At 41.9% G+C, this 24,135-nt stretch overlaps 1 protein-coding gene across 2 annotated transcripts in view; it reads left to right on the top strand.

Annotated features, from left to right (window-relative positions):
- The window catches only part of NT5C3A (5'-nucleotidase, cytosolic IIIA), a 45,596-nt gene that overhangs the window by 268 nt on the left and 21,193 nt on the right, over window positions 1–24,135 (top strand). The gene's annotated exons all lie outside the window — the stretch shown is intronic.

Raw genomic sequence — 24,135 nt, 5'->3', positions numbered from 1 at the left:
CTCCTGGCAGGGGTGTGGGGACAGCTGTGCTGGGGATTCCGTGCTGTGGGCAGGACGTGGTCCATCATCATGCCCATGGGGCAGCTGGACTTGAACTTGCCCCAGGGCCTGGAGCAGGGATCCTCAGCCAGGGATGCTTGCAAGAGCGTGGTCACACGATGAGGGCACGGCCAGGTGGGTGAGCCTGGTTGACTTTGTGTGGGCACCCGCGGGGTAAAACCCCTGCAGACCTGCCCTGCTCCCAGTCCTTGGCCGCCTCACGCTCAGATTATTCAGTGTCCAGGAAAAAGTGAATGCTTAGACCTGGCACGTTCCCATGGTGTCTCGAGTCTCCCAAAGTTGAGGACCCCTAGTCTCCGCATTCACAAGGGTGGTTTGTGGTCTGGGTGACCAGCTCAGCCCAGGTGGAAGGCAGGGAAGATTTGTACTGTATAGACTAACTAGATCAGTGGTTCCCAATCTGTGGTACACAGACAACCTGTCAGTGGTACACGTTAACAGATTTATTATAATTATCTGACAAAAATTTGCTCGTGGTAATTAAGTTTGATGCACAATCTGTCAGCGTTTGGGAACCACTGAACTAGATGGATATGCATGTACGCAGACACCAATGTATGTATTTTGGCCAAAGCCAAACCAGGCAGGAAGCATCTGAACCCCAAGGCCTCTGGGCCTGGGGCTTCTATGTAGGAGGCCTGCCCGTATCTGGGAAGTCCATTTCTGGATTGGGAAGAGTATTTGAAGCCCAAAACCAGCAGGTCTGGGAGGGGAGGATATTTGCCCTGTGGCAGAGCCACCCAGTCTTGACAGTGGACTTCTGCTCAGTCAAATTTTGGAACTTGACTATTGGACTTCGAATTTGGAACTGATCTGGCCTTGACAAAGAGATTTTTAAAAAAAGGATATTTATACCTGTACATACATGTTGCACAAACTTTTGTACATGGCAATTGCAAGGGGTGCAGCAGGACTGTGCATTTATTCCTCTTGCGTATGCAAATAACACACACCTGCTAAATAACACACATCTGCTTGCTCAATAATGTGGGTCCAAGGAGAAAAATCCACCCTATGTTCTTGGTAATCTCCTGAGCCATCAATGGAAAATGTTTAAATGGCACCTGTGACACACAAAATTACCTTTTTTTTCCCCCCGCCCTTCCTCTTCCTCCAGCAGCTGCTTAGATGCATGGAGAGACTGAGCTGTAGGTGCGGATAGCAAGTAGAGCTGAAATAGCCTTATTGCAACTGTAAATTAACTTTTTCAGCAAAGTAAATTATGCGTTTTCTGGTGGGACTGCTGAAGTTTACAGAACTATCAAAGGGCCTTAACTTTCAAAGCATCACATTTTGCAAACCTCTCAACGGGATCTTAACCTCACTTGTCCAGATAGTCATATCAAGTTTAGTTAATTTGTGCCTTCGGTTAAACATGTCCCAAGTGTCTGTCACATTAGTGATTAATATTGTATTTATATTGCTGATTCCATAAGCTCTGTCGTAACTGGAAACTACATATTGCCTTGCCTTCATTAACATTGTACTTTTAGTTAGCAACTTGAGTTAAGAACATACCATTGCTTCCTGCTGAGGACCAGATTTGCATGGCATAATATTTGTCACATGGAAAATCAGAAAAAAAAAAAAAGATTTGCATTAAAAAGTTATTAATTGTTTTTTATATGCATTTGGCCAAGCTTTTCAAATATTGGAGCCTAACTGTGGGCTCCAAAGCTTACATGAGATTTAGAAAGCATCTAACTGATTTAAAAACACAAATTTAATTGTTTTCAAACTGCAAAAATGTGATGGAAAGTATGGCCTTCTTGAAGCATTTTGGCTTTCTTGAAACATAGACGTTTAGTGTGTTAAAAGATTGCTTTGGTTGTTTTGTTTAAATCGTTGTGGTCTCAATGTAGTGATGTTCATGATGCCATAAGCCTGTCTTTTCCTGCATGGACGAACATTTTAATTGTCAGACTTAATATGAGAACATTGGAATACAAATTTCAAAGTTCTCACAACCAAGTAACAAGTAAAAAAAAAAAAAAAAAAAAAATCCGGTTTAGTGCTATAAGAATATAATTGGACAGAAGTGAAGGCCTAGCAACATGTGCTTTGTTTTTGCAATTAAAAAAAAAATTATGTGAACTCTTAAATCATATTTTTTATTTACTCTCTCTAACAAATTATTTAAAATGCCATTATGGAAATACACATGGATTCTCAGTTTCAAGCCAAGGAGGTACCCCTGAAGGTGTAAGGCCATCTTCAGCTACACACGAATACAAGAGTATCTGTTGATTTTGTGAAGAAATTAGCTGTGCACCTTATTCTACTATTTTAAAGGTGTAAGTACAGGTCAGGAAGGGAGCCCTGATTAGTGGAGACTCCACTCATTACAAGTTTGCCTTCCTTTTCTCTTCAAAGGAACCATAAAAAATGCATTTCACTTTTATACATGGGACTGACCTCTAATCAGACATATGACTATCTTTACTTTTGTACTTGCAGAATTTGTGTGTTCAGTAAAAATATCAAGACAAAATTGCTAGGGCTTTTATTTTATTTTTGGGGGGGTTAACTAAATTTTGGGTCCCTTTCTCAATTGTTTTTTGATCCTCCTATGGAATTTTATAAGGGCAACAAGTGTTAAAGCTTTTTATTTGTAGGTATCAACTTGGGTAGAGGGAAAATAAGCGATTTTTCTTAGTTACGCCCACTTTTTCAAGTTCAATTTTATACAGTGTAAACATATCAGCTGGGATTCAGGTTTTCCATTTGCTGCGGAAAAGCATGGATTTTCTCCTTTAAAAGGGAAAAGCGCAGAAAATGCGGGTTTCCCCTTGCAGGCTAGTAGAGTTCCAGTGTGCGAGAACCTGTTTGGGACTAGGCAAAGCAGGAGGACACTGATTGGACACATTGGGTGCCACATGTATGACACAGCTCCCCCAGCTGCCTGAAAGTAAGCCTTCAGAGGGGTTGGGGGGAGACGTAGAAGCAGCAGCTCACACTGAACCCCCTGTAAGGGAGGGATTGGAGTAGCGTTGGGGCTGGCGGGGAGGGGAGAGCTGTCCAGCTGCTGTGGTATGCAGGGGCTGGGATGGGAATACACTGCTGTGGGCCCCAGCCAGGGAGTAGGACAGCCATGGGCAGCTGGTCTGGGGAGGGCTGGTGGAGGGGCCAGTTCCCTGCCTCTGCGTACACTCCCAGAGAGGTGTCGGGCACCATAGGTGATGCGTCAGATGGGTACAGGAGGGTCCTTTCCCCCCACCTTCCTCTCAGATCTCTGCACCCACAATGAGACACAGGGCTGCAGCCTGGCCAGACGGGCACCATGCTGCCTCCATGGCCAAGCAGGCAGAACTCCACACAGGAAGGCGGAGCAGGGCAGTGAGACTTGCTGCTGCTGCTGTTGCCACCATCAGGTCCCTTGCATCAGCTGCACCTCCATGGAATAACACTGTGCCGCCAGCAGCATGAGGAGTATCAGATGGAGGAGCTGCGCTGCCCTCACCTCCTCCCACAGCCAGCCGCTTGCATGCCAGGCTGCAGCTGTACCCTGGAGGGGAAGTGATGGGGGCAACGTGAGCAGCCTGAGGGGAATGGCCAGGCCATGGCAGCAGGATAGAGCCACAGGCCCCCTGCATGAGCACCTTGTGGGTGGGAGGTGGTAAAGGCAGCATGCTTCCCCTTCTATCCACCCCCAATTGATACTCCTCATGCTGCTGGCAGTGCAGCGTTACTCTGTAGCAGCGTGACTGGGGTGGGAGTCGGCAGTGGCAGGAGCAGCAATGAGTCTCAACTTCTGGGCCACGGAAGCAGCCCTGTGCCAATTTGGCCAAGGTGCAGCCTTGTACCCAGCTGCGGGTGCACAAATCTGGAGAGGACACACTATCCCACTCCCTTCACCCTTGACACATTGCATATAGTTAGGCACCCCCTATCCCAAACACTGGGAGCTGAGGCCTGATTGCAGGAGGCACTGGCTTATTATTATGCCTCTTCATAAATCCAAGCAGTACCTACACCTTGAATTCTATGCCAGGTTTTGGTCCCCACACCTCAGAAAAGATGTAGAAGTATTAGGGAAGGTATAGAGCAGGGCAACAAGGTAATAAAAAGCATGGAGGGGTTTCCATATGAGGAGCATATGGAACTAGGAGGCTAAGGAGGCTAGGCCTAGTCAATTTAGAAAAGAGATGCTTCAGGGGAGACCTGATAAGGGTTTACATAATACTGAATAGTGAAGAGAAGAAACTAGGGATTTATTATTTACTATTTCTCACAATACAAGGACTAGGCAGTCATAAAGCGAAACTAGCAGATGATAAGTTTAAAACTGAAAAAGGAAGGGTTTTTTTTCACACACTGTGTAATTAAGGTGTGAAACTCATTGCCACAAGATGTTGTGGAAGCTGACAGTTTAACCAGATTCAAAAAGGGATTAGACACATTCTTGGAGGAAATGTGCATCACTAGCTATTGAGCACAGGAGTGGGGGGTGCAGCCTCTGAATCAGAACTTCCTAGATCTTAAGTGCTGGAGGTTGCAAGTAAGAGGAATGGTAGAAAAACTCTGGTCATTACCCTGTTCAGTCTTCCTTTCTGCATCCAGTGTCTGGCACTGTGACACAAGATGTTGGGCAAGAGGACCCTGTGGTCTGACTCAGTAAATGGCAGTTTTTATGTTCTTATGTTTCTAGTACTGTCGGTGCAAGAACTGTTGCTTTGACTGGTGTTATTGCTGATAATTATTATTATTATTATTGCTGATTAATCCAACCAACAAAATTCTTAGTTCATTAGCTGGAAGGCCCATCTTTGCTACCATAATTGGCATTTTCAGTAAAAGTTCAACATAGCTCGCAGGTACACACCATGCGTATTATGAAAGAAAATGCTGTGGCTTGTATTTTAGTTGTACTGAGATCTAATAACTTTTTCTCTACAGACTAAAATAGTGAGATCATATTATTTCAAACCAAAATATTTCTCCTGTCTGAATAAGCTTAAGTGGCTAGAGATAGCTTCTTTAAACACATTCAGTTTGTTCAAATACATTCTATCATACTGTATTAAATATCTTCCCTGTCCAATTGAGGTTGGATACAGCCGTCAACACTGATAGCACCACGTGTGTTTCTGTGGTTTTAGACCAGGAGCAGGCAAAATACAGTCTGTGGGCCATATTCAGCTCATCAAGCAATTTCATCTGACCCATGGACACCCACCAACTAATTGTAATTCTGCTCGGCTTCCCTGTGTCTTGCTTGCTCCGTGCACCAGAAAGAGGAGCGGTAGGGGGGAAGAGGGAGTTGCAGCTGGGCGGGAGTGTGGAACATGGGGGTGGCAGCAGCGCGGAGCCTGTACCCAGGGGGGTGGCAGGAGTGCAGAGCTCAAGTGGTTGGCAGGCTGTGGGGACCCCCCCACACATTTCCCCCCCCATGGCACACAGCCCCTGCCACCAGCAGCGGGTGCTTGGGACACTCATGGCCTGCGCAGGTGCTTGTCAACAGCAGCATGTGGCAAGGAGGCAGCCAGGCTGGCCTGCCTCTCACCCAGGACTCCACATGGCATACGAGCTGGCTGGGGCTCCATCGCACGGGACTTCCCTCAGTGGTACATGAGTGCTGGGAGCTGCACATGCACTGCATGGAGCCCTGCGTCATGGAGGCAGGCTGGCCTGGCTGCACTCCCTGCCACCACGTGCAGCGCTGGCTGGAGCCACGCACCACCAGGCAGCAGTGCCTGCATGAACCATGAGTACCCCATGCGCTGCCACCTGCTGCAGCTGCCACCGGTGGTGGGGGCTGTGCACCATGGGGGGGAGTCTGTGGGAACTCCCCACATGTCCCCACCCTCCTTCACACCCCACAAATGCCGCACACCCACACCCTGTCCACACAACCTCCCACATATACAAACACCCTCCTATTGCCCCCCCACACACAGCCATACCCCCACAACGCCCCCCACCCCCACAATATACAAGACCAAGCCTTTATTTTTGAGTTATTATGCAATCACCTTTATATACAGTATGCAAACACAAATCATGGCAAAAATATTTTTTGTAATAAAATGAAAACATGTTTTAGTAGGTGTTTGACTTAGTATATGGGGGGGGTTTCTGATTCCAAGCTGGCACTCTCCCCTCCCAAAAGGAGTACTGCCAGGGGGCAAGGGAAGGGACTTCCGGTGGCCAAGGTCAGGGGTTAGGGGCAAGACTTCCAGTCCCAAGATGGCAACCAAGGCACGGGGCATGTGTCAGGGGGTGAGACTACCCTTGCGGTTCTCAACAGGTCACTAAAACGCATTAAGTGGCCCTCTAGCCGAAATAATTGCCCACCCCTGTTTTAGACAGATGTGAGAATTGAATCGCTGTTGTTAAATACAGTAGTGAAAAAGTGATGGTGGTAGCCATAATGGTTCACGAGTTATGCGAGAGGCGGGGATTTCTTAGGATGATCTCTTTCCGTGGACCATTACATAGGGAATGTCTTCTATTCAAAAGCTTATCTTCATCGTAACTGCATAGTTGGTCAGCTGAAAGGTATCACCCTAAGAAGTCCTTGCCTCGCGTATCCTTGAATAGTAATACAAGCTGTTACATCTTCATGATTTTGAAGCAAAATCACTCTAACTCTGCTTCATTCAGGGTTAAAGTTAAGGCTAACTTTTCTGGCAGGGTCATTTAACTGTTACAGCATAGGAGCTGCTGCAAGCTCCAAAGCTCCCTCTTAAAGCAGCTACAAATGTGTTTGTCCATACCCTTTCTTTTCATCAAAAGGCACAGCTGCTTCTGAGTTCTTGGGTTAGCCTGGTGTTTCTTTGTTAGTTTCATTTGATGTCAGTAAATAGTGCACCTCAGTGCCATAGAATCATGCTATGCTGTTCTGCTTTGTAACCCCTCTTGTACAGCACTCTTCAAAGTAGCCCTGGCTTCAGGATAGGTATGGAAATATTTCTTCTGCAGTAGTGGGAAAAGAAAGAAATGTGACTTGATCTGTATTTTTAAGACTTACTTGGAGGCCTTTTAAAAGGGACAGAGGTTTGGCTGATTTAAAATAGTACTTATCACTAAAACATAAATATCAGGAAAAAAGAAGCTGCAATTTGATTTTAAAATGTCACAGGTGAAATGAAAAGCATAATGGATAGTTCAGTTAGAAGTTATGAACTGTGGAAGGAAAGAAGAGTAGATGTTTGGGATTTTTTGTTATGTTAGGCATTTAGTTGTTTTTAGCAGGAGGTTATTATTACCTTTACTGTATTTTGTAATTTTTAATCCCATTTGCTTTACATTTGGATAATTATTAAAACAGTACATGTATTCTGTTGCTAAAACAAATCTGTATGTAGCGTTTGCCTAAACACAGATTCTCAGTGGGATTGGATACTTGAGTCTTTTTTAAATCACCAGGAATTGGGCATCAAAGTAGGAGTCCCATGCCTAAATAGGGCTTTGAAGATTTGGATTTGAGTTCTTCCGTTTCTGTTTGTCAGGATTTGAGCCTGTCTTTCTGGTAATACCAGAGTATAGCAAGAAGTTGCATCAAGCATAACTATAAATTCAAACATGATGAGTATAGAAGAAAATTAAGAAGAAAAATAATTTAAAATCCAATGACAAGTTACAGGATCTGAGCTATGATCCTGTTTTAACCGTACCAATGAGACTCGCCTTCAGATATCAAACTGACCATCTGTAATATAAACTGAAATTCAGAATTACGTTATCAAGAATTCCTGAAGTATAATGCAAAGTGCAGTGGAAACTATATATTTTTTAGAATATGAAAATGTTTCACTATAAATATGAAGGTTAAATAGCCATATGGTATTTGTAGTGAATGAATTCTGAAGAACAAAACATTTAGCCTGGTACATAGCATTTAGTCCAGTGTTTGTTTGTTTTTTCCATAATGTATTGCCTTGTTTAAAGTTGTGATCTTGGAGTCAGAAGGCATTAATGTATCATTCACCATGCAGGTATTACAGATATTTGTTTGTTTCATATTTATAAAATATATTCTTGTTTATGTATATTTATATTGGGGTTTTATGTTATGGACAAAGTATCACTCTTTTCTAAGAGGGAGAGAAGAGGATTTGATATAAAAATATTTATCCAGTACATGAAATATTTATTTATTTACCATGACGGTGCTGCCTCCCAATTGGTTTTGTAGTGAGTTTTCCACAGATCAAGCTGCAAATCTTACATGACAAAAATATAACTGCATGCAGAGTAACTTGAAAGGTAGCAGTAAAGTGTCTATTGTAAATTTTAAAGGGAAGCTAATAATTAACTGGATTCTTGAAGTAGCTTCTCTGATAAAGATAACTTTGTAGGTTTTTATGAAAGTGCTGAGCTCCAAGTACATTAGCTAAATTACTAGAGCAGGATGATGGTCAGAATTGTTACAATATAGGTGTCTCCCAATTATATTACAAGACTTGCTTTTGCCTTTGCAGGCCAGATCATGTCATAATCATGTTCTAAAACGTGAAAGCTCTCTTTTATAACTGTAACAAAGATAGCGTGTGATGGTTTTAGATGGGGATCATCCTGCTTAGAGCAGGGGGTTAGACTAAGTGCTTCCTGAGATTCCTTCAAGCCCTGTTTTTTTTTCCTATATTATATCATTTACATTTAATTCATCACTGTTTTAAAGCTAGCGTAGGTTTAATTGTTTTGTTTTTTAACATTATAAAAATATTACTGGTCAAGAACTAAACAAGTGTGTGCTACAGGTTTCTTTTGATCATTTCCTTGCTTGAAATGATGAGAAACGCACTACATCTGGTTAAATTATTTTTCCTCATTTCATTTGTAATTCTTCTGGTTTAAAAATGTCATCAGTTCTTTTTTTTTTACAGAAATTTGGGAGAATGGTGGTGTTTTTCTTTGCACTAGCAAAGGAGGAGGGGAAGAAAGGCACTGCTTATCTGAAAAAGGCTAGTATCCTATTTTCCTGTTTTATTAGTGACTGCAACAAAAAAAAACTTAGATGGTTAAAAGTCAATTGAAAACATTCAGTTTGAAAGCCAAATGCTTTCAAATTGTTTGTTTGTTTGTTTACAAAATTTGTCCACATTCAGGAAATACATTTATTGGTCTGTGGGTCTTGTGTTTTTAAGTAACTGAAGGAGAAAAGTGCATTTTTGCAATGTTAGACATAGTCCTAGGGGAGAGCACTTAACAAATAGAGAACGAGCAAGGTAATAAAATGAAAAAAAATACAGGTTATTCCTTGACCTTGAGAACAAATAATTTTACCATATAGGTACACACCATGTGTTTGCATCAAAAAATATTATATTATTTGTCAAGAAAGGATGCAGTTTTGCCAAGCAAAAAGCAATAATGTTATACCACTTTACTATATTTTCTTTATGCTATTAGTTGAATCTTCTCTTAGTGTAGTATGGTATTTAAACTATGCTTTTATGTATTTCATTTACATTATTTACTATAGAAACAGTGATGTCACACTGGTATGAATAGAACTTGATTACCTCAACAAGTTCTGAAGGAAGTAAAGGTATTTGTAATTTGCAGGTATATGACACCTACGCTTCAAGAATATCAACATTTTTTTAATGCAGAGTAATACGTGAAACTGCATAACGCTTCTTGAGGTAAATAAGTATTGTCCCATTTTATAAACAGATAAAATTAAAGCAGTGGAGGAGTGATTTGCCCAAAGTCATACAGGGGGACAGGGGCTCTTGGGCTGGAATAATGTTGGAAAACAGCATTTTAGATTTACTCACTCTGACTGTCACAACCAAGATGCCAGGAGTGTTGTAACCCCGAGAGATGCCCAAAATGATGGTGAATTTAAGAGGGGCAGCATTGTAAATGGAGAAATGCTACCACAGCAGGACACTGTTTATAGTGATTGGGAGAAAACTTATCCTAAGAATTAATGTTGAGCCTTCTGATCAAGGTATGACTTAGACCTTTCATGTCACTGAGGAAAAGAGTATTAGCAGAATGGTTTTAAAATGTAAATATAGCTTATCTGGAGATGAGACCTAAGCACTTTAGGAAGCATGTTTAAAACTACATTCTCAGCTTGTACATTCGCTTTACTCTTTTCAGTAACACATTCCCAAATACAAGCATTTCTAAAACAAGGTGGCATTGCCTATAGATTTTTCCAAGGTTATTATTTATCTATTGTATATAATATAGTATGTTTTCTAAACTGGTTTAAACCAATTAGGGGAGGAGAGACAGACTATTTAAACTGTGTTTAACTCTAAAGACCAGGGTGCAGGGCAGTTGACCGGAGGTCGGGGTACCTTAATAATTGGACTGAGTCCAGAAAGCCAGGAGTTCAGAGCTGGAGCTGCAAGGCAAAGACTCAACAGCAGAGTCAGGGTCAAGACAGTATCAAAGGATCAAAACTGGGAGGTCCAGGATAGAATCAGGAATACATAAGTCAGGTAAGGAGATCCACAGAAGAGGTACTAAAAATACTGTTGCAAGGATAAGGCTTCGCTGGGAGTGGAAGGGTTTTACAGCCTTCCCATCAGGGCCCTGCAGCTCCCATTGGCCCTCCCAGGTCATCTTATTAGGGACATTTAAGAAGAGCCCAGGGTGGGATGGAGCAGGTGTGCACCTAGCTGCCTGGTGGAGCTGCAGCCTAGTCATAAGAACATAAGTGCTATCCTGGGACAGACCAATAGTCAAGTCTGACAGTGGCAAAAGTGGATGTTATAGATATGGATATCTCTAAAGCAGTCTGTCCTCTGTTTAATACCCTTTCTGCTATCCACCATGATGGGTTTAGAGATGCCAGAGAAAACATCTCCAACCATTCCATTCAATAGTCATTAATAGATCTATCATCCATCAATTTATCCAGTCCCTTTTTTTTTTTTTTTTTTGAACCTCCTTATGCTGTCTTGCCTGATCCTTTTGCCTGAAGGTACCATGAGTCAGGTTTTGAATCCTTGGGGGCAAGACAGTACATGTTTTTGCTACAACTGTACCTAGAAGTCAGAGCAAGAATTTAAAATATCAGATTTTCTGCTTCCAGGATCTAGAGTCCAGCAGGGCTGCTGTCACGGGTTTGTAACAAGTTCAAAAGGAAAAGAAAAAGGTGGCCTCAAAAGAAAATGTTAAAGTTGTGGTCTTTCTCTAAAACAGGTACAGAACTACAGTTTTTCATGTATAGTAAGTACAGGATTTTATCTACTCCAGTTAACTGATGCTTCACTCTCTGAAACTGGCCAAGCTTTCTCCTCCTTCCCCTTTCTGTTCCTTCCCTTTTGTTTTAAAGTACAGCCTCTGAAAAAGACTGGGAGCGTTAGCGGTATGGGAGGGTTAATGCAATCCCTGGCACTGAGTGATTTTTTTTGAAAACTGATTTATCCTGGTGTTATTAGTTATCAATAAAATGTGCTGATGAACAGCAGCTGCAATTTGAGCTCCAAGTAGTAAAGGTCAGGATTCAGTGCATCCTAGTAGACATAGTCTTGAAAGAGCATTAAGCAGCTGCAGCTTGTTTACTAGTGATTTTGATAAAGAGAATAGGGGAGAGTCTCTACTCAAGAATAAAGCTGTTTTCCAATGGTTGATTGTACTCTGCAGCTTTTTCTTTTTCCTTTTTTTTTAAATACCCTAAAAGTCCTGGACCTGACATGCCATTCTGTTCTCATAAAGTAATCTTCATAGTAGAAATTGATCATCACTTGAAGTATAATATAAACAGCTGAATTAGTTCTAGCTGCAGGTAAAAGCAGATAGCAGATATTAGAAGTATTTAATATGTTACTGTTAAATATTCAAACAGTAATGTGTTAAATGGAAATAATTCTAGGCATAAACCATCACATTTCAAATGTTTCTTGTTGCAGTTGCATTGTAAAATCCTATATTTAAGGGGTATGAAACTCAACAGGGGCCCCAGACTAGATTTGGATAGTCAGGCTCCTCACAATCAAATCTAGCCTGGGACACAAAGGTGGTTGCTTTGGCCACCGTGGCAGACAGGGATCTGGCAGTGGTTGGTTATAAGGTTCTGAAATACTAAATATACAGGTAAGGAAAACAGCAGAGTTGAAGGAAGCAACACAACTTAGGTGTTTCAATAAATGCCCATTTTAAAAAAGTTTATAATAAATTCTAAATATCTATAAATTTTGGCATTTGGAAAATCAGAGCTCCCCCAGCCTTTTACTCACCAGGACACAGGTCCAGCTGCTGCTGTCCCCTCTGCTGTTTTATGGCACTGAGCAGCCCTGACATGCCAGTTCCCTGCCCCACATTCCCAAGCCTCAGCCCTGTTGATGCCCCTCACTCCTGACCCACTGCCCCCAGGCCCCATCCCCCCAGTAAGTGAGGAAGGGGGTGGGTGTGTAGGGACCAGGGTCAGTGTGTGCACAGGCAGCACATGAGGGGGCATGTGCCTCCCCAGATTTCTGGGCCCACAGCGTGACACAGCCAGGCCAGATCAGCTCCAGACAGGAACCGCCTCTTTGGTCCCATGGGCAGGACCCAGCACGGAAGGGAGCATCATGCCACCGTGCCTGCCAAAGTTTAGGCACAGCAGCAACAGTGGCACAGAGTTGTGCCCCCATGCCTGATCTCTGGGCCACAGAGGCGGTTCCTGCCCAGAGCCAGTCTGGCCCACCTGTAGCCCTGTGCCCTGCACCCCAGTGTGGATGAAGAAATCTGAGGGGGTATGTGCCCCACCCTCACTGCATCACCTGTGCTCCCCTGCTGGGTTGCCTGTGCTCCCCCCAAACACATCATTTGTCCCATGCCCCTCCCCACCACCCCTCAACATAGACTTACCTGGAGGGAGTTGCAGGAGCTTCTCTTCATTGCTGGCTGGCTGCCACGTGTATGTGTGCAAGCACCTATGCACATGCCCCGTGTGTCCCACTGCCCCCACCCCAAGTAGCACCTTGTAAGCTGGAACTCTGCCATCCTGCAAGGGGAAACCCATGGTTTCCTGTGCTTTTCCTCCTTTAAAGGAGAAAATCTGCATTTTTCCGCAGCAAACAGAACACCTAGATCCCTGGTCATAACTCAATTTTCACTAGGCCTACCACCAGTAGAAATGAATTAACCATGTTAGTTAGTTCTCAGTCTACTTCATCAGCTTTAAAGATCTGAAGCCTAGAAGTGTCTGCCCATTCCATTTATCTGAATTGTATGACTGAAGCAAAATGCAATTATCTTCCTCCCTACAGTAGTAGGTGGTGCTTATACTACTTGTCTTGTACAGCATTTCATATGATCCAGGTTGGAGTAGTATCTTTTCACACTTTTTCCACTTACTGAAGCCCAAGAGAAATAACTGGGCACTTCAGAGAAGTGTCAACAAACCTGATGGGGAATAGGGATACTACAAGATTTTTACTAGATATTAATTAAAAAGAAATACTGGTTTCTTGTTTCACCTGGCCATAGTGCAGTGCAGTGCAGTGCAGTACACATCAAAAAGCAGCAGATGGGACTAGAGTGAATTTTAAAACCTTATGTAATATGTTGTTTAACTGACAGCTTATGCAGTACGTGCTTCAAGGAAAGATGTACATCTCTGAAAGTAAAATACCATTAAAGAAATGTATAGTTTTTTTTGACACATCACTGTAATTCTTCATACTCTGACACTAGGAAATGTGCAGAAAGTACCAAGTCGGCTGTCTGTCTTCTGTGTGTCTGATGGCTTACATCTTAGATCGGGGTGGGCAATTATTTAGGCTGGAGGGCCACTTAAGGAGTTTTGGTGAATTGTTGTGGGCCGGGGATGGAGGGTGGTGATCTGGCAGGGGATGGGAGGGGCAATCGATCCTATCTGGCCATAGCCCATCTGCCCTTCACCCTCTGCCAGGGGCACTGGACAGAGTAGGCAAGCAGGGTCTCTGTAGAGGCCAGCCAGGACCCCCGCCAGCAGGGCACCTCAGACAGGTGGGGAATGGTATCTGCAAGTGGAACAGACAGGCGTGGCCAGGATCACAGGGCAGTGACAATTCAGTGTCAGGGCTGGGACCTGGGCCCAGGGCAGAACTACAGTCTACTCCCTGTACACCCCTATGACATGTCCTGTTTCTGCAGGCAGGGACATGCACAGAGCAGATCATGCCTCTGTCCTGGGCCCTGGCCTCATGCTGTCACAGCCCCCAGCCCCACCTACCAGTCCCCCTCCCAGACACCACTCCTTCCCTCCTGTGGCCCCATCCCATCTGTCCAGCCAAGTGCACCCTGCCTGCGGTGGTCCTGGGCTGGTCTCCATGGAGACCCTGCCCACTTGATCTACCATGCACCCCCTGTGCCTGGGCTGGGCAGGGTGACTGAGCAGCAGGGCCAAGCTGGTGGTGGTGGCCAGAAGGAGCTGCTTCTACAGGGACTACCGGGAAGCTGAGTCCAACCACTGTGCCACCCCTGCCCTGGCATTGTGCATGGGGGTGGCAAGACCAACAATATGCTCTATGGCCAGAGCTGTCCCCTGTGCCTGGGCTGGGCAGGAACAAAGGGACCTGCTGTGGGCCGGATAGACTCCCTTGGTAGACTGTATTTTGTCCACCCGTCTTGGATGTATAAGTCCTTAGATACAAGCTTAATCTGGGGTTTTTACTGGATAAAATCTAGGTTTTACATGATGATTTGTCATTTAACACATTGTTTGCAAATAATTTAGAAGACAAAAAGTTCTGTTTTACAAATAATTCTACTATTATAAAAGCTTTAATCTATCCGTCTGTCTGTCCATAACGCTTTATTCACGCTCTGATTGGCTGCACTGGCCTCACCTCTCTACCCTGCTCCCTGGAGATGACGGCAACGGAGCAGATAGAACAGGGGGGTGAGGCCAGCAGTACCAACACTGTTGGCCTCGCGCCTCCCTGCTGCCCTGCTCCCTGCAGGTGGTGAGGATAGAGCAAGGGGGAGGGGGCAGGGACACCAGAGTTGACCTCACCTCCCCTTGCTTCTTGGAGATGACAGCGTAGGGGGGGAGCGGGGTCAAGATGACATGGGGGTGAGACCACTGGCTCTGGCCTTGACCTGCCCCTCCCCCCCTCCCATTGTTGCCTCCTGCAGGGCCAACCCAGAGGCAGTGTGGGAAGGAGCGGGCACACCACAGCAGTGGGGAAAGGCGGGGGAGTGGGCCGGACACAGCAGCGCAGGGGAGCAGCGGACCCGGCCTGACGCAGCAGTGGCCGCGGGAGGAAAGGAGCGGGCCTCCTCCCATCTTCCCACTGCAGTCCAGGTAGGCCCGGGGCCACTGCTCCACCCCCTGCCACGGCAGCCCAGCTTCTCCCCACCTTTAGGCCTGGTCCTCCCCCGCATCGGGCCTGGGCCCACTCCTCCCCTCCCCACACTGCTGCAGCAGGGATGGGGGGGGAACAGCCTGGCAGTAGTGGGGAAGAGGGGAGCAGGTCCAGATGTGGGGGAGGTGGAAGGGGAGCCACAGGGCTCCATCCCTGCCCTGTTTTGTGAAATCTGTATAATTTATCACTGAATTCTATCCATGAAATAGAATCAGACTGCATGGTATTCTTTTATTAATGGATAGATTTTTAAAGCCATTATAATCTAATATTATCTGCAAAACGCAGGTTATAAACTAGTAACTTCTGTATTAACTCATACAGAAATTATGGGCTTGTCTTGTTTTAGAAATAACTTTTTTTTTTTTTATTTAAAAATTTGTAATCTTTCTAGGTACATTATTTCAATAGCTAAATAGCCTCACTTAACCTTGCACATTACTACATGTTCCTGCAGACCTCTCCCTGTTTTATCCATTATTTTAATTAATTCCTTTTAGGATGGATTTTTTTTTTCAACTTCTTTCACAAAATAATAATGCTAAAGCTTAAAATACTTGAGTTTGGGATGCCCAGGTAGAAAAGTTGGAAAGCTTATAGTGAATGAAGACTTTGGGAAGATAACTTACTGTCTCACTGGTAAGGAAGTAGAAAGCTGCTGGAGAACTGAGGTCTGATTCCTAATAGGCAAGCTCCAGGGCTGCTAGTAAAATTCTTGAAATTTAGGAGAGCTGACTAGTTTTGGGGCTACTAATACCACAGCAGTGACAGCACTGCATGGTTAAGGAGCACTGTTTACATTGCTGGGAAAAATGAATGATGCTCTGGATAAGTACATAGTCTTTCTTCAGTCCTGAGGCTACACACTTCAACAGACTACACATTGCATATAATATTTCTGTACCACCCTATGTTTAAAGCACTGTTCCAATAGATGGCAGGTGTAACTGGGGGTGATAAGTACTTCATGAAGCCTTGAAGATGATAGGACAGAGGCTGTGGAATTGATTAGTCCCTGTTGTTTTCAGGGCTTCTAGTAGCTGCCCTTTGAGAGCTGCTTCCCCTTTGCTTTTTCTGGCTCAGTTAAACAGAATACAATTAGTTACAAAGCAGACTAATACTATTACATTTGCTATGCAGTTAACTGGAGTAAAATGAATTTCAAAGTAGACAGTTAGGTTGAAAGATGTCATGCACTTGAGTGATTTATGCATTTAACTAATAGAAAATGAATGTTTGTTACAGGATAAGTAATGGATAACAAATTAGAACTGGCATTGTGTTATGCAGTCAAGCAAATTATGCACTCATCCTGTATGCATATAAATGGACTGCATTGCACTCTTGGCCAGGGAAAGGAATTGGGCAAACAAACCCTGTGATGCAGAAGAAAGCTGGTTTAGTTCTGACTAGCTAGTTGCAATGGGGGTGTTCACAGACAGAACAAGGGAAGATTTAGTAGCCAAGAATATCATAAAGCAGTGCAAAATGTAGGCATACATTGCAATACTACCCCAACCCCATAAATAACCTGTTCTCTTGCAAAAGGCCTGAGAAGGGTGAATTTCAGTTTTTAAAGGAGTCATACCAAAAGAGATCCTAAAAGATGAGAAATGTAACTAGTTTGAAAACCTCTGTATGAATTTTTAGCATGTGATTTGTTGATAGCATTAGATCAGAATTCACCATATAATTTAGTGTCTAGTAATGCATTGTGGATTGAACTTTGGCCTGCAGACTTAACTTCCAAATTGGGTCCTGTTAGTATAGTATGCAAGGGTCAGAGTTTATTTGATTTAGATACAGCACTCTTAGACTAAGTGATTCTAAGCAGATGTGTTTTTCTTACTGATAGATAAGAGAAAGGGGGAATCAGCAGCAGTTGTTTCAGGGTAGGCCCACATTCACCTTCAGTGTAGTTCCATATACTCTGCATAAAATATACTAACATATTCTTTCAACACTGATCAATACATATATGTCTTGGACTAGAAAAAGTTCTTCATACAACCAGGAAGGTACAAGTTGATGAAAATCATTGGTCTTGTGGATCCGAGTTGCATTTTTGTAATGTGCAAGTGTTTAAGTAGTTACAAGAAGTATGTAACAACTTACAGTAGCAGAATATTGATATTGCCAACTGTCACTGCAATATTCAGATACTCATATTATAATATTTTAGCATCTATTTTGTATTTATCAAGGCACTTACCTCTCATAAGAGTTGTGTTGTAGGAGGAGAGACTGTGGGCTGAAAGTCTGTTTTTATGGGTTGTTTTGTTTTTCTCCCTGAAGGAGCTGGTGCTGTGTAACAGCCAGTCTAGATCAGCTTCTTCTAAGACTCCTGTTCCATTACTATGGAAGTATTAAAAGAAGCAGATTGGTGCTAATCAGACAAGGAGAGATGAACAGCATTTAAACAGATTCTGTATATTTGGACTTAGAAGAGGTAAAGTTAAAATACCTCTTCTCTCCTTTATTTTTTCTCCCACATATGTTCACCCTATTAAGATTCACATCCGCTGTTAGGGCTGAGTGGGAGCCTATACAGAAAGTACTCTTAGGGCTAATTCCATACTACCTTGTGAAGAATTAGGTTCAGACGTAGGGCCAGAATCCTGGCTCAGTTTCTTCTCATCTCCATTAACTGAAGGTCAGAACCTTGACTTCTTATCTTCAGTGGTTGGTCTTAGCCTATTTATAACACATTTCAAAATCCATGTCATAGTTTCTGTGGTTAGTCTTACCTCTTCCCCATCTGGAGTTGTCTTGTAGACCACAATTCTGTCTTTATTCAGGATGGGTTTGGGTGCCATCCAGTATCTTTTTTTCCCTTCCTAAAAATGAATCTGCCATTTGGCTTTCTAAGATGTCACTTAGCAGTCAGCATTCTTACAATCTGTGGTTCCTGAGTGAAAAATCACTCTTTCCCCTCATTACTACTTCGGTGGCATCTTGTAACAGAAGTTGTAGCTCTGTAAATTGATTGTCAACATGGATTCCCACAGGGACACGAGGAACCTGAGACTGACATCCTTTTTATGCCCTTATTTCCAAAAATTTAGCTTAAAACGTCACTGCTTCCTGGAAGGTTAAAATGACATTTGGGGAAAAACAAACCAGACTTAAGAATTTTACCATATATATACCTTACCAGCAGTAGCAGGCAAACATTTTGTTCTGTAGGCTTTTTGCCAAACCAAGAAGCTGCCTTCAGAAATTATTCAAGTGCCAAATAGTTCCTTTTATTTTCCAAGGCTCAGCTATTTTTGGCTGTCATTCAAAAAGGTAGTTTTAGCACATGAAGAAGCCTTTTGAAATTGGTGAGATTTTTTTCATACTTGAAATATGCACATGCTTGCTTACTTTGCTGAATTAGGGTTCAACTCTGCATAACCTCACTTTTCTAAATAAATTATTTATTGAGATACTATTGTTCACAGAATAGCTCTGCAGGAACATATTACATTTCTGGAGGTGCAGGTGTAAGATCTGAGAAGGCTGATGGTTCTGTTGTGGGTTCTAGTTACTGTGGGAGTGGTGGAGATGTGTTGGCAGGCTTTACATTTCTTATCATGGCATGGTCTGGATCCATTTGGTGTGTTTTGGCCATAGGAAGTTTGCTTCTGGTGATGAGACTTGGCAAGGTTCAGTGCTTGTTTAAAGGTTAGGATGGGTGGTTCTAAGAAAATCTCTTTAAAAATTATGCCTTTTTCTAGTATGGGTTGCAGCTGTTTGAGGAGTTTCCGTATAGGTTTCAGGGAGTGATGGTATGTCATAACTAATGGTGTGCAGTTTATGGGGATTTTTTTTTTTGTGCTGCAACAGTTCTTCATATGGTATCCATCTTGCTCTTTCAAAAGTGTGATCTCTCTCTCTCTCTCTCTCTCTCTGGAGTAGTGTCCTTGTTGTGTGAAAGCCCTTTTGAGATCTGTGAGGGGACGATCACAGGTGTTCTCAGTGCAAATTCAGTGGTATCAGAGGACTTGGGTGTATATTACAATTTCTTGATGTGTTGAGGGTGATTGCTGGTTCTGTGCAGATACGTATGTTGGTCTGTGGGTTTCTTGTATACAGTAGTTTGTATTTTACCATTCTGGATATTGATCATACTGTTTAAAAAAGAAATGTTGCTGGAGTATCCAAGAGTCTGATAGAGGGGTGATGATTATGGATTTCCATCACAAATTCAATTAGATTCAGGTTTTTGGTCCAAATAATGAAGATGACCTCTGTATATCTTAAGTATAGCATGGGTTTAATGATGTAGTTCTTGAGGAATTCTTCCAGGTGGCCCATAAAACAGTTGGCATGTTGTAGGGCCATTTTGGTGCCCATACCTGTGCCCATGGTCTGGAGGAAGTCCTGGTTATTGAAATTGTAGTTGTTGTGTGTGAAAATGAAGCATATAAGTTTAGTAATATATCTTTAGGTCTATACTCTGAGTTGTAATCTTGCTCTTGTAGATGTGTGAGGCAGGCTTGGGTGCCACGCTGATGTGGGATGTTGGTATAAAAGCTGGTAACATCAATGGTGGCTAGAATTATGTTGCTTGGAAAGTGGTCTGTGATTTTAAGTTTTTGTAGAAAATGTGTCTTGGATACAACTCAGTCTTTGGGTGACAAGAAGTTTTAGGATGGATTCGATGAAATCTGATGTCTTCAATTAGAGTTCCATGGTTGGATATTCTAGGTCTACAAGGTTTCTCTTGTTTGTGGATTTTAGGGAGCATGTAAAAAGTCCCTAGGTTGAAAAATGGGGGGATCAAGTTCTGTAGTTTTTCTTGTAATTCAGATGGAAATTATTTGATGGTAGTTTTGAGTATTAAGGTGAAAAGTAGAGTTGGATCTTTGGTTTTTCATAGTAGGTGGTGTCAGAGTTATTTGTTGATTTTTCTTTATGTAGTTCTCACGGTTAAGGATGACTAAAGCTCCTTCTTTATCTGCTGGTTTTATTACTATTTGGTGGTTGGATCTTAGAGATTCTATGGCCCTTCTCGCTGAGAGGGAGAGATTGTCATGGTGGTGTTTAATTATTCCATTGTTCACTCTCCCTGAAGAAGTCAGTATAGTGCTCAAGGTTTGAATTTCATCCACTGTGAGGTGTCCTATCTGATTTTTGGGGGTTTTGGGAGGGTTGATTGTTTCCTCAGTGTTGTCAAAGGATGAAGTGTTGTTGGAAGTGGATTCATTTTGGTGGTGGAAATATTCCTTGAGACGGAGATGCTGGAAAAATTGTTCTAGTTCTCCACATTGTGGTATATTGTTAGGGTATTTTTTCTGGATGGGAATTCAGGCCTTTAGAGGGGATAGATTTTTCACCTTTGGTAAGTGTGTGCATGGAGAAAGTGATAATATTTGAGGGTTGATTGGTCCTTTCAGTTTCAACAAGTATGAGGGTGGAATGCTGTAATATTGGTGTTGTTTCTCTTCTGTTTTTTTGTGGCTGGGAAAGTTGTTCCAGTAATAATTGGTTCCATTTCTTCTTTTTGTGTTAGATGGATGTTATTAAAAATAAAAACGCTTTAGCAGTTTCTTTGTATACATCGTATAATGTTTGGAAAAATATCTGGATTCATCTCTTAAGTTGTTGTAGCATGTGTTGATTTCCTTCTTGGGTTGATTTCTTTTGGAGTAGGTTATGTGAAGGAGACGATTTCTAAGTTTTTCTGAACTTCTCCTGCATAGTTGTGAAGCATATTTGGAGTTGTGTGTAGTAGTCAGGGGATTGTAGATGTTCAGTCCTCTGGGAATGATCTTGTGTTTCTTGCATAGGCTTACAAAATATATGTCACTTGAATTTGGCTTCTTTCTTCTTCATATTGTGAAGTTCCCATTTCAAATGACAAAATTTGGTATCTTACATGTTTTGAGGGTATTGGTTGTAGCCTTGTTTATCTAAGGATACAGGCAGACAAAGTTCTTTGGGTAAATGTGATCTTTTTTGTTAGACCAACTAAATAGCTGGAAAAATTGTTCCTTGCAAGCTTTTGGGTACAAACACCCTTCATCAGGCATAGGGAGAGTCTGCTGGTGTTGTGTTCTCCTCGATGGAATAGAAGCCAATATGCAAAATGCAGGTCTGTGCAAATGCAAATGTGTGGCAGTGAGAATTAGAGGCCATGGGAGACAATTTGTTAATTTGATACACTTTTGTAAGTAGTTAGGTTGGAAAAGGCAACAACCAGATCATATGCATTTGATTTTTTTTTCTTCATTATATGCAGTTTGATCTCTTTTTCTAATAAAAAAAAATGCATTTAATATCACCTCTGAAAGTGATTCCTCACCTTTTGTAGCAATGTGTTTGGTTAGATGTGTGAGGTTCGGTAGCTTAAAAGATGTTCCAGGTATTTAACCTAAGCCTGCACATTCAACTCGCTCATACTGTGATTTTACTGACTCATTCTTTTCTTGTTTTTGCACCATTTTTTTCATACAGTCTTTCCAGAATTAATGCACTTGGTCTACTTAATTCTTGCCTTGCCTCTAAATGAGACATGACAAGTATTAAGTAGAGCAGAACTGCTTTACATGCAATCTCCTTTTACTTAGTATCTTTTTGCATATCTCGTTACATTTTATGAGCTACTTTTTGTTTTTAAATTTAAACAAGTGTTCAAATTCATCCTATTTCTTTCCTGGTTGTGATTATAGAGAATCCTGTTGTTAGTGTTTTCCAGCTTCCTGTGATCCACTGATATGACTGATAATCTCTCTTCCACATTCCAAATTTCTACTGGAAAAGTAGGTAGCATTGAATCCCGAATTCCTGCAAGCCATCAGAGCAGTTTTATAGTAACTCCAGCTAACGTCTCATTTTCCTGTAATACTGTTACCTGAAAGAGTTTCAGATATAGTGCTGGAATCAAGATACAGGTGTATTACCCATAAAGTTGTGGGGCGGGGGGGAGATTTAGATTGGCTTCTTGGATAGATGTTTTGTAGCTCTTTTTTGCTTCATTTTTATACTTGAATATTAAGGCGGAGTTGGCACTCAACCTACCTGAAATGCAACTTTCAGAGAAGGAATTCTTTGCGGGAGTGTGGTTTACTGATTGGAATTCATCCATTTGCTGCTGCCTGTTGGTTTTGAAGCTCTGGAAGGCTATGCATGCACATTTTAGTCCACTGTTATATAAGAGCAGAAAATATCCGATTTCTTAATGTGCAAACTATATCTACAACAGATGAAAAATTTTAGTTGAGACTTATTTTAGTCATTTTACCGTAGTTACCCAATGTTTGAAGTAAAATAACGTGTACAACCTCCTTATATTTACTGTAAAAATATCATATATTATGTAATACTTGTGAGAAGACAATGACCCAATGAAATCTGAGCCTTGAAGCATACATGCAGCGCAGTAGAAGACAGATTTTTCTTTGCTTTAGATTGAAATAAAGCATTCAAGTGTCTCAGTCTCTCATGAGATTCCTCATGGCAGGGATCTTCAATTTCTCTACCTGTTAACTGAAGGACGAGGACGTAAAGCAACATCAGAAAATGCAACTGAACATATTTTCATGTTTTTAACATACAAACAACAAAGAATCCAATATAACTTATTGTTCTGTTGATTTGTCTCAGAATATTTTACAGCTAAAATGATTCCCACAAAAATCTGTGCTCTTCTCTGTAGCCAGAGTTAAAGTTAAAATAGAACATATCTGTTGAAATAATTATCCCTCCTTAGTCTCTGTGGTACTTAAAATATTTTAAAATGGCCTTCAATACTCTGAAAATAAAGATCATCCAGAGGTCGTGCTGGACTTGGTTTATTGGGATTGTAGTTTTGTCTTTTAAAAGTTTGATGGCAATTGAAGCCAAATCCTGATCCCACTAGGGTCAACCGGACCAAGATTTGATCAATAATAAATAGCCAGATAGCCATGTTACAACCAGAGGGCAGAGTGCTTTGTGACAACAATAAATGAGAGAGGATCCTTTATATTTTTCATCAGAATTTTTTTATTTGCAGTTTACTCTTTCATTTTTAGCTGTGATATTTTTTACAGTATTAAGGGATCCAATATTGTTAACCTTTCTACAAACTAGGATTGAATACTCCTACGAATTAGGCAATGTTTTTGTAATGTTGTTTACTAGCTTTTCTAGTAAGATATAATTGCTGTTAGTTTTACTCTGTAAATGTACTTGGTTTTGATTCATAAGGAAGAATGACAGGCTGAACTGTGAGTACAATTTTATGAAACAAGCTAACTTTCTTGCCAAATTCTTGGTATTCTGAGTTTTATTTTCCTCTGTCTAAGCAATGCCCAAGCAGCACACACACTGTGCTGATAGCCCATCATTCTTTCCATTGTTTACAAACCTGACTCCACATTACAATATCAGTTTCAGTCCACAACACTGAATCTTAACGGCCCTACTTGTGTTGCAGGCTGAATTAATCTCAACTCTATTTTGATGTCACAGATATATAAAGAGCGAAAATATTGTGTTAGTAGACGTTCAGTTACTAGACAGCTTTCTACAAATTCACAGGTCTATTAAAAATAGAAATCCTACTCTCTACTATGAGCTGCTAAATTTAATCCTAAAATTATTTAGCCTTAGTCAGAATATTAACATATATCAAGTTTCAGCTGAAAAACAATTATGAGCATATCATGGGCATCCATATAAAAAGACAAATATAGCCATCATGATAACAGAAACGGGTTATATAGGCTACCATCCATTTAAACAAAGTTTCTGAATGATTGTGTGTGGTTTTTGCAGTGTTGCATTATATGGAACGTATCCTGGAATAACTTGGAGAGGACAGCATGGAGAGGGTCCAGAGGAGGGCAACTCGTATGATCAGGGG

This window comes from Crocodylus porosus, unplaced genomic scaffold, assembly GCF_001723895.1.
Source record: "Crocodylus porosus isolate Cpor-Errol unplaced genomic scaffold, CroPor_comp1, whole genome shotgun sequence".
NCBI classification, from domain to species: Eukaryota; Metazoa; Chordata; order Crocodylia; family Crocodylidae; genus Crocodylus; species Crocodylus porosus.
This window is presented reverse-complemented; position numbering and strand designations above follow the sequence as displayed.